The sequence below is a fragment of the Amblyomma americanum genome, chromosome 4, assembly GCF_052857255.1.
Source record: "Amblyomma americanum isolate KBUSLIRL-KWMA chromosome 4, ASM5285725v1, whole genome shotgun sequence".
Lineage (NCBI taxonomy): Eukaryota > Metazoa > Arthropoda > Arachnida > Ixodida > Ixodidae > Amblyomma > Amblyomma americanum.
In genome coordinates this window covers 125369338-125378814 of record NC_135500.1, presented here as the reverse complement: position 1 = coordinate 125378814, position 9477 = coordinate 125369338, and positions in this window count along the sequence as shown.

Below are 9477 nucleotides of genomic sequence, written 5' to 3'. Positions count from 1 at the left end.
CGTCAAGGCTACCGTAATTTCCACATCAACTGCAATCTCTTCCTGCCCCTCAAACGCCGTCGCCTGAGAGGGAAAGTACCGGCCGTGAGGAGCCAGTCTTCAGTAAGCAGGTTTGCGTAACCTCTAACGAGCGGCCGTGACGTCGCTTCTTGCGAAGCTGCATCGCAACCCGCTCGCCTACTTCCCTCTCCATCGAGCTTCAGTGCGTGAACCACAGGCGTTTACTGCCCGGGTAATGCCGCGCCGCATAAAAGCTAGGCTTCTGAAAGCTTAGTGCGTAGTCTGCGGATTTCGACGGCGGCGTCTCAGCCGTGGAGTGTCACATCCCAACTGTTGTGTTTTGAAGTGAAAGCTTCATTACGCTAGGTTTTCAAGAGGGTAGCGTCAGTGCAGTCACTTGACAGGTGTCATGTGATGTCATGTGGCAGGTCATGTGACCTACTGACGTCGTCACAATCTGCCCACCGAGGCAGGTGGCAACTGCCCCATCGGACTATGAGAAACCTCCCTACCGTAGCAGCTGGAGATTAAACTGATGATTGGCCGAGAGGCCTCGTGACCTTTTGACTTCATCTGCTGATTCAGCCATGTGATCTGGATGCGTCCCGTCTAACCAGCGACGCAGAGTCGGAGGTTTCTTAAGCTTCGGCACTGGGCGCGGTGAGGGTTTCAAATGAGACGGGGCGCAGTAAGACGGACTTTGTGATCAGACTCAGCGAGCCGGACTGTGCTAAACGTGCATTTCATAGACGTTTGGCAGTGTGTGTAGCGTTTGTGAACGTAGCCATAAAAAGGATGCTTTCGCTTCTCAACAGGGTTAACCAAAGTTTAAACCACAGCTATTTTTTTACCCTGCAAGTCGCGTGCACAAGTTTTAGTAGGATTACGTCGGTTTCTTAAGTGAAAATTTTATAGGTTCAGATGCTTACGCAAAGCAAAACGTGGTGCGCAGAACGTTCACTTTCGCGCTTTCTTAAAAATGAGCTCCGTCGAAAGAAGTCGGCCGACACCGCGTACACGGAGCACTCCACCTGCGCGTCGTCGTATCTAGTCCGACTTACGAGCAGTGCAATCATTGCGCCCTTAGTAAAAGACACGATGACATGGAAATGAAGTCCATACATGCATGTACAATCTGAGTGTCATTAAGCGTAGTATAAAGAAGAGTGCTAGTCCGCAATCTGTGTACTGACAGCGTAGTATGGAACACCGTGACGCAAATACGCGTATCATACCTCGTACACAAGTAACGCATACTGTTGCATCAACGTTGAGCGATTGTTTAAAATTGCGAGCAACGTTATGTAACAAAGGCCTTACTTAGCTATAACGTTAAAGCAAGAACGTCTATTGGGTGTTCACAAAAAGCGTTCTCACCACTTTTCTAGGCAGGTGTTAAGGTAATTATGTTCAATAAAAACATTACGCTAACTTTTCTCTTCAGTGAGAAATGCAACGTAACTCAGGTCGACATCCAGAAACATTCCGAAAGTGAAACTGATTACCAGCATTAAAAAATTTTGCAGCAATATGAGGGTGCATATGTCCAAAGCCGAACTTACAACTGCGGTTAGGAAAGGAAACGAACTACCTAGCTAACCAAGAAGCATGGGACAACAAATATGATAATACAGAGCAACACAGCACTTGTATCCCAACTGCAAAACTCTCTATCAAGAACGATACCTCCTTCAGGAAAACAAAAGGCACAATAACAACATGCTAATTGCAATGTTTAAGTTAGTAGGCGCCTAGTACCGTTCATTCCCGCCTGCCCTCAATGCAGATCAATGAAACCCTCTCAGAAAGAAGCGGGTCCCCATAATTGCTGCAGTGTCCAGGAAGGTGCGCATCGTTTACACCAGGGGGGGGGGGGGGGGGGGGGGAGGGGCATAGTGTTACCGCATTCTGAGCAGGAAATTATAATAGTTCCTTCTGGAAAGTGTCTGAAAGCATGCATTCGCAATTCCTGTTTCAATGACCTTGCACTTACTCAACCCACGCCGCACTCAGCAGCTTTGATAAATATGTGGACCAGCTGACGGCGGTAGGATACTGTAGAACTTCGCTAACAGCTGCAGTAGAATCCTTACTGTAAAACAATAAAAGGAAAGAGCCGCAGAAAGAAAAATCTTACACAAAAATGAGGTGTTTCCTTATTCCCAGAGTATTTTACATTGCACCAAGAAGGTGACCGAGAGACGCAGCATGAAAGCTGTTTTTTTTTCTGCTCCGTACAAAGTTTCTAGACAACTTACTGCAATGCAAAAAAATAAAAATGGTAGCACTATGCTATATGCTATTAAATTAAAGAAAATATTTCACCTGCAAGGATGCGACGTGCATCTTATATTCTACAATGTTTATATCAGCCGAACTAGCTACCCTATAAATAAGGTGAGGGAACTACAAGCTTCTGGCTTCTGTAGATACCTACCTCCCGTAATTAAAGTCCCTGCTTTTTGATCACAATTCTTAAGGGAACAGATAGGAATTTTAACAGCCGTACACATGCTTTTTAATCAACATCACAATGAACAATATGTCAGTGTGTCATTGCTTTTCTTCAGTCTGAGAAGGAGTTCCTCTTACCATGTTCTCTGCTTACATAACTGTTTTTAAATTCTCATTTTTACGCGACAGGGTTAAGGAGCTCGTGTCGCCGAAAATACAGCGTCATCGTCGGCATCGTTGACCGTGAGCGAAAAATCAAGAGAACAATCCTCAGAGAAGCAACATGCAGGAGGTAGGTGGGTCACGTAACCTTGTGGTGTCATCACAACCTAGCCACCAGATTGTGAGCAAACTGAACACAGTGGCAGGTGGCAGTTAAATTGTGGACAGGGCAAGCCCCATCTTTTCCATGTATTTTGGGGCATATTGTGGTGCACTTTTCTCAGCAACTAATAAAGATAGCAGTAAGATATTTACTTCATTTTGTTCACAATTTCATCTTCTAGCCGCTGTACCGAAACTATTTTAATATACTAGAAATGAAACTATAAGTGTTTTTTTTTACCTTCTACACACTAATTTTGACGAAATTTTGTACATATTTTTGTTTTAAAATAAACAATGTTATTTGTACGCTTATAGTTTTGGTACAGTAAATTGCCACATATATGTACTGTGTGCACAGAAAAAATCAGCTTGATATCTATTGTCATTTAGAAAATAATGGTACCGACGTAATAAAAAATCTTGCTTTGAGAAAACTGAGTTTAAAGTAAACAAAACCTTCAGTCCCAAGATTTCGACTTAGCCAACTCATATTGACCAATTTATTCAGTAGGCACCAGCTGCATAGTCATCATCTACGTCAGCGTGGCGCTTCTTTTCCTTCCGTTTAGCTTCTCGTGTCTGTTTTGTCACTTGCTGCGTAGCTCTACGAGCGAAGTAAACCCGACGCCGATCGACTAGCTTCAGCCAGCGGAGAGTGTTGCTGCACGGACTTTGTCCGCTTGCCTCAGGAACCTTAGTTCTTGCGATTACACCATCATTGAAGGTCAGAACATCATCTAATGTAGCAATTTTCAATGTCTGTAGGCTCACAAATACATTTCTTGAAGCACGTTCCCAAACGACGTGATTGAAGGGCTCGTTTGGGTTGTGGATTCGTCCGTGCAGACACTTCGATAGAAGCTCTGGCGGTGAAAGCTGCCGATAGATGGGTTTATGGCCCCCAAGACAGGTGCAGGAAGACTGTCTTTGTGCACAAGGGGTTTGCCTTCATGCGCACTTTTGTTATACGCACACCAGGTGCCAGGCCCCTTTGGACATAATCCGTGGCAAGGGTCCTTGTCAGATGATGAAATGTGAAAATATGTTGCCCAAACGGCCTTCCACATTTCTTCTAAGTTGCTGATATTTCTTCTTATGGCCAAGCCTTAGTACGTTTCAAGCTTGTCTATGAGTGCGTCTTTTAGTCTTCGTCGGCCGGAGAATGTTTTCCCACCAGACAACTTTTCTGTCTTCTCTTCATTTGCTCGTCTCAATCTCGCGCCCATTCTCTTTTGCACGTGTCCAATACATTCTAGCTAAGTAATTTCAATGCTTTCTTCATATGGCTTTGCTGCCTTCACCGCCAGAAACGCTTCACTGTCGCCGCCTCCGAGATACTTGACGTATCGCACTCCATGGCGTTCTTCACTCCTACCGAAAATGTTCACTGTACCCGAAACTTCCATGCCACCAATAGTTCCTTGGTGGTTACGCTGGCAAGTTTTTTGTGGTGTGGATCACTACATCCCTCCATCGAGTTGCACAAACGACAGTGTCTTGCCATGACTGCCACATCAATAACTTTTCCGGAGTCAACGCTAGTTGCCGAAACGATGCCATTGTTGGAAGTGTGACCTCGTTTTTGCCAATTTTCATCCAAGGCAACTGCGATGTTGTTGTCTTTGTCGTTCAACTGCACGACCTCTTTGGCAGCACGTTGCATCGAATCCTTAGCTGCAGCTTCAATATGGACTACGAGTTCTTCATTGTATCCGGAGAACTTCGTTGGCGACTTTGGGAGGTTCAGCATAGCAAATAGGACACTTCCAGCAGCTGCTCCTTTTCTGATGCATCTTAAGGCATATATCATTCTTACGTTGGCTTCATAGAGACCAGAAGCAGCCTTTCAGAAGTATGAAACTTATGTGATGCTGCACAGGCTAAAGAGTTCAACATGTAGGCATTGGCAACACCCAAAGTCAAATGCGGGGAATACTGAGGAAGAGTTAGTGCTCAGCTTAGACGTGCAGGTAACGGTAATTTTCAAGGGATCACACGATTACCATTCATCCACTCCGCAAGTGTGAGTGGCAAGCAACCTCTTCCCCTTTTCTAAAAAGCTTTTGTCGCCTTACGTGACTTTCAGCCTGAGCAGAAATAATCATATCAATAATTCTGTGAACATTAATTGCTCCTTTTTTATAGCAGCGATCTGTACATTCGTTAAGAAAGTTAACGCTTAGCAACATCAAAATGTGGCCAATCGTTTACGCAAAAGAGGTAGATCTTCCACTACTCAATAAATATTGTCGCCAATGTTGTTCCTCATGTCGTTCATGTGGATGCTACTTGTTATTCTTTGTTTCACGGCAGGCCTCAGGTGAGGCTCGTCTGTGCTCTCTTGTTCAGCTGAACCAAGCGCTTTAGTGAGATACATTGAGTACATCTTGCCTTTATTACAAAATGTGACAGCTTCTTGTTTGCACAGGATATTGCGTGCGAGCTCATATACTACAGATATGTTTATGATGGGCGCAGTGTACGTCCACGGAAAGCACAAATGAGGGGGCGCTTGCCTGCCTATTGTGGGTTTCTGTGGCTTATGAATGATTTTTGGTGCGGATAAGAGTCCCTCGGCGTTTCTCTTCACACGCTGGTGATCGCGCGAACTGCAGTTTTTTAAACGCGGTCAGACACTTTAAATCTCATAAACCGTAAGGTATTGTCCCCGCACCTGTTACTAGAAGCCAGTATGACGTGAGCCTGCTCAATCTAGTTTGGTTACGTTTTTCTTCAAGTAAGGGCCCTATACTACACAAGCATACTCCCGCTGAGGCCTGATAAGAGTATCGAATGCAAGCAGCTTAACATGGGAAGGGGCTGATCTTAATTTAAAACGAAGAAAACCCAGTTTCCTTAAGGCTGATACACAGGTTTTATTAATGTGGCTGGTCCAGTTCAAGTTATTAGTTATCGTCACACCTAGGTATTTATACTCGCCGACCTGAACTATTGGATATTCATTGATTTTGTACAAAAACTGGAACGGAGTTTTCTTGGTAGTTAGCCGAAGAAGGACGGATTTTTCTCTGTTTAATTCCATAGACCAAAGGCTGCACCACTGGTGTACAGCATTAAGGTTATTGTTCAAAGCATTTTGGTCATCGGTACAACGAACAGTTTTGAATACAACACAGTCATCTGCGAATAGCTTTGTACTAACAGATGCAATGTCAACTGAGGCAACGTTGTAATTAATATACACTAAGAATATAACAGGGCAAAGGACACTAGCCTGGGGGACTCCAGAGCCAACAGGTAGAATTCCAGAGGAGCTGCTATTGACGTGGAGGAACTGTTTTCGGTTACTGAGTTAGGCTTGAATCCATTTCACCATCGGTAGGGGAACACCAACGCTCGGAAGTTTTAGGACTAGTTTGCTATGTGAGACGAGATCAAAAGCTTTGCTGAAGTCAAGGAATATCATGTCTATTTGCTCGCCCTTATCAAGAGAGGATGCTAGTTCGTGAATGGTAGTTACCAGTTGAGTAACAGCTGAAAGACTGTCGAAATCTATGCTGGAAACAAGAAAAAATATTGTGTTTTTCGAGAAATGCGATTAGGAGGTTAGACCCGATGTGTTCCATGAGTTTACATATACTGGAGGTTAATGAAATTGGACGATAGTTCCCAACATCAAGACGGCCACCATTTTTGAAAACCAGAATCATTCGGTCCATTCGCCAATCGTCAGGAAGAACATTATCCCGAAAGGATAACTGGAACAGGTGGGTAAGAATATGGCCTAGGGGCCCCGCATAGCGACGTAGGAATACTTTAGGTACATTATTAGGGCCAAAAGAGGTCATCACTTTAAGGTTGAGTAGCATTTTAAAACACCTTCGTGCGTAAAGAAATCGGTTGACAAATCCGCGAGGGAATAATCAAACTCGACGTCACCGTGTGCCATGGTGAAAACCGAGTGAAAGTACTGATTAAAGAAGTTGGCAATAGCGGACGGGTCACGTGAAACGAAATTATTAACAGATAACTCAGTCGGCTCTTTTTTAGTTTCACTAAGGTACCACCAGAACTTCTCAGGTCTATCATTTAAAAAGCTCGGGAGTGAGTGAGTGAAGAATTTTGCTTTTGCTTCGGATAAGCGGGAGGCTAGCTCAGGTTTAAGGGCTTAATGGGTGGTATGGACCGGTACGTTTGGCACGTTTTAGTTTGCGATGGATATGAATAATTTCTCGTGTCATCCATGGCTTCTTTTTGTTAGTTTAGACACGTCTGTTTTGTTCTATGTACAAATGTTAGCGCAAAAATAAGAGACAATCACAAGAATGGTGGACAAGACAACGCGCTACTGACAAATGATTTTTTATTGAAAGAACACATAATATATAGGTTCACCGTCACACCACCTATCGGTTGCAGCAAACGTCAGAAAGATGAGCAGGGCTATAAAAGCGAAAAAAGAAAAAAACTTCAAAAAACATGACTTAGTTAAAAACGATAAGTTCGGAGAAAGAACAATAACAGGCATGACACGTGGTGTAAAGGGCGAAAGAAACATGACTGATTTGGATCTGAAAGGATGACGACCAACCAAAAAGCATTAAAACCGTAAAAATCTAGAAAAAGCACGTGAGACAAGGAAACCATCTAAAAGGCTTTGTGCTCTCAACCTTTCAGATTACATTGGAAAAACCACAGCACCTGTACACGTGTTCCTATCAGGAAAACTTTCCTAAAAAGGCTTCATCGCTTTTATACAAGAACATAGAAGCATCGCTAACGGAACTCAGGCCCGTTTTTCTAATTAAAAAGGCTTCTTTTAATTCGCGGGACACTCGATCCCGGCCTCTACCTAAAACTACAGTTCTTTCAAGAATGGGCCCGCAGGTGCTTTGTTCACAGTCCTTAATGTGAAGAGGCAGATTAGAACCTGTTCCCGTCCCCATCGAACGCTCATGCTCCCTCAACCTTTCATATAGGCAACGCCCCGTCTGTCCAATATACACTTTCCCACACGCGAGTGGGATCTGATAAACAACTCCTTCATCGCATTCTACGTACCTATGGGCATGCCTGGTTCCGCAGGTTTTTTCCTTTCTTTTTTCTGAGTTTACACAAGGACATAATGAGGCCAGCTTACATGGAGCAGAGAATACAACTGGGACTTTGAATTTTGATGCAGCTTTTTTCAGGTTATCGGCAACGCGGTGGGAGTATGGTACCACTTCTGGCCTTATTCTATCCTCAGCAGGCATAGGGCTGTAGGGCATAGGCTGGAGGGACTCCACCACACTAGTCAGGACAGTCTGAGGGAATCCTGCCTCCTGAAGCCTTACCATCTGCAAGTGGAAGCCCCTTTCCATGGTATGACAACAGGATTTCGCAATGGCGGCGTTTAAACCAGACGTAACGATGGCTCGCTTCACTGTCTTAGAGTGTGCCGATTCATATGACAAAAGCTTTTCTGGGCACGAGGGTGATACATCCAGCAAATTTCCTTTTTGGTTATGGAAAGTTCCAGGTCTAAAAACTGCTGTTTATCACTTTCAGGTAGCTCATGGGTAAATTTTAAGCCTTCTCCGTTACGACTAAAAATTACTAGAACCTCGTTAACTGTGCCCATGTAGGACTGTGTGTCCTGTTTTTTTAGTAGGATTAAAAAATCATCAACGTATCAGAATATTCTTATTACCCTATACTTGTTCAACTGCTCATTCACACTTCGGTCTGTCATTGAAAGGGAAATATTGCTCAGAACCGGGGCCACACATGAGCCAATACAAATCCCTTTCTTCTGTATAAGCGATCCACTTTCGAACTGTACAACTGTGGCAATAATATAAAATTCTAACAGGGTCATGAAATTCCCTACTGACACACCAGCTGCGTTTTGAAAAGATGTACACCCGCTTTCTTCAATTCTTGCTTGAACTGAACAATTCTTTATGGGGTTTGGAGTAGAAAAGATCTTTTGCATCTTTTGCCACTGGGTGTCCAGAATTGCTTGCTCATTGGCTCGTGAGAAATTTTTCACAATATGAACAGGCTTTGCTTATAGCCTTGTCTATTTCCTATTCGAAAGGAGAAGTTTACGATATGGTGATCAGAAATACCAGCGTCTACTGATACCGTATAATCAGACACATTCCTGTCGACAAAGGTTAAATCAATAGTAGAACGGGCATTCCCAATTTCACGAGTATAATCAGTTACAGTTTGCACAAGATCAGCTACGAAGTTGTTCTTAATGTGACTGTCACCTGGCCCTCGGCGTCAGCTGCCTGAAATCGTGCATGTGGTGCGCTTAGAGCCGTACTTTTCACGCGACTGAGCGCTCCGTTAGCGCTGTGTCCCGCACCCTTAATTATCCCCGTCCCGCAAGTACGGACTTGACTTTCCCCGCATCCCAACTAGCACGGATTGTACACTTCACCTCATCCCTATTCTTTTATTTCCTTCTGCAATTATGCATAAGTAATTTCACATCGAGCCAATGTTGTTTGGCGGGCGGAATGTCACGTGCCTAGCGCCGCACGACCTCCGCAAGTCGAAACCACAACGAAGCGGTGGTTGGCCGAGGGCCGCGCTCGGGCTAGCCCTGGCTTTTGCATTTAAAGACCGACCTCATTCTTTGGGGTCTCCCCTGCGCCTGCATGCATGGGTCTTCTTGGGTCATGACAGCATATTGCAAGTGCCAGGCGATGGGAATAAAACGACACCTTTAGGGATAACAAT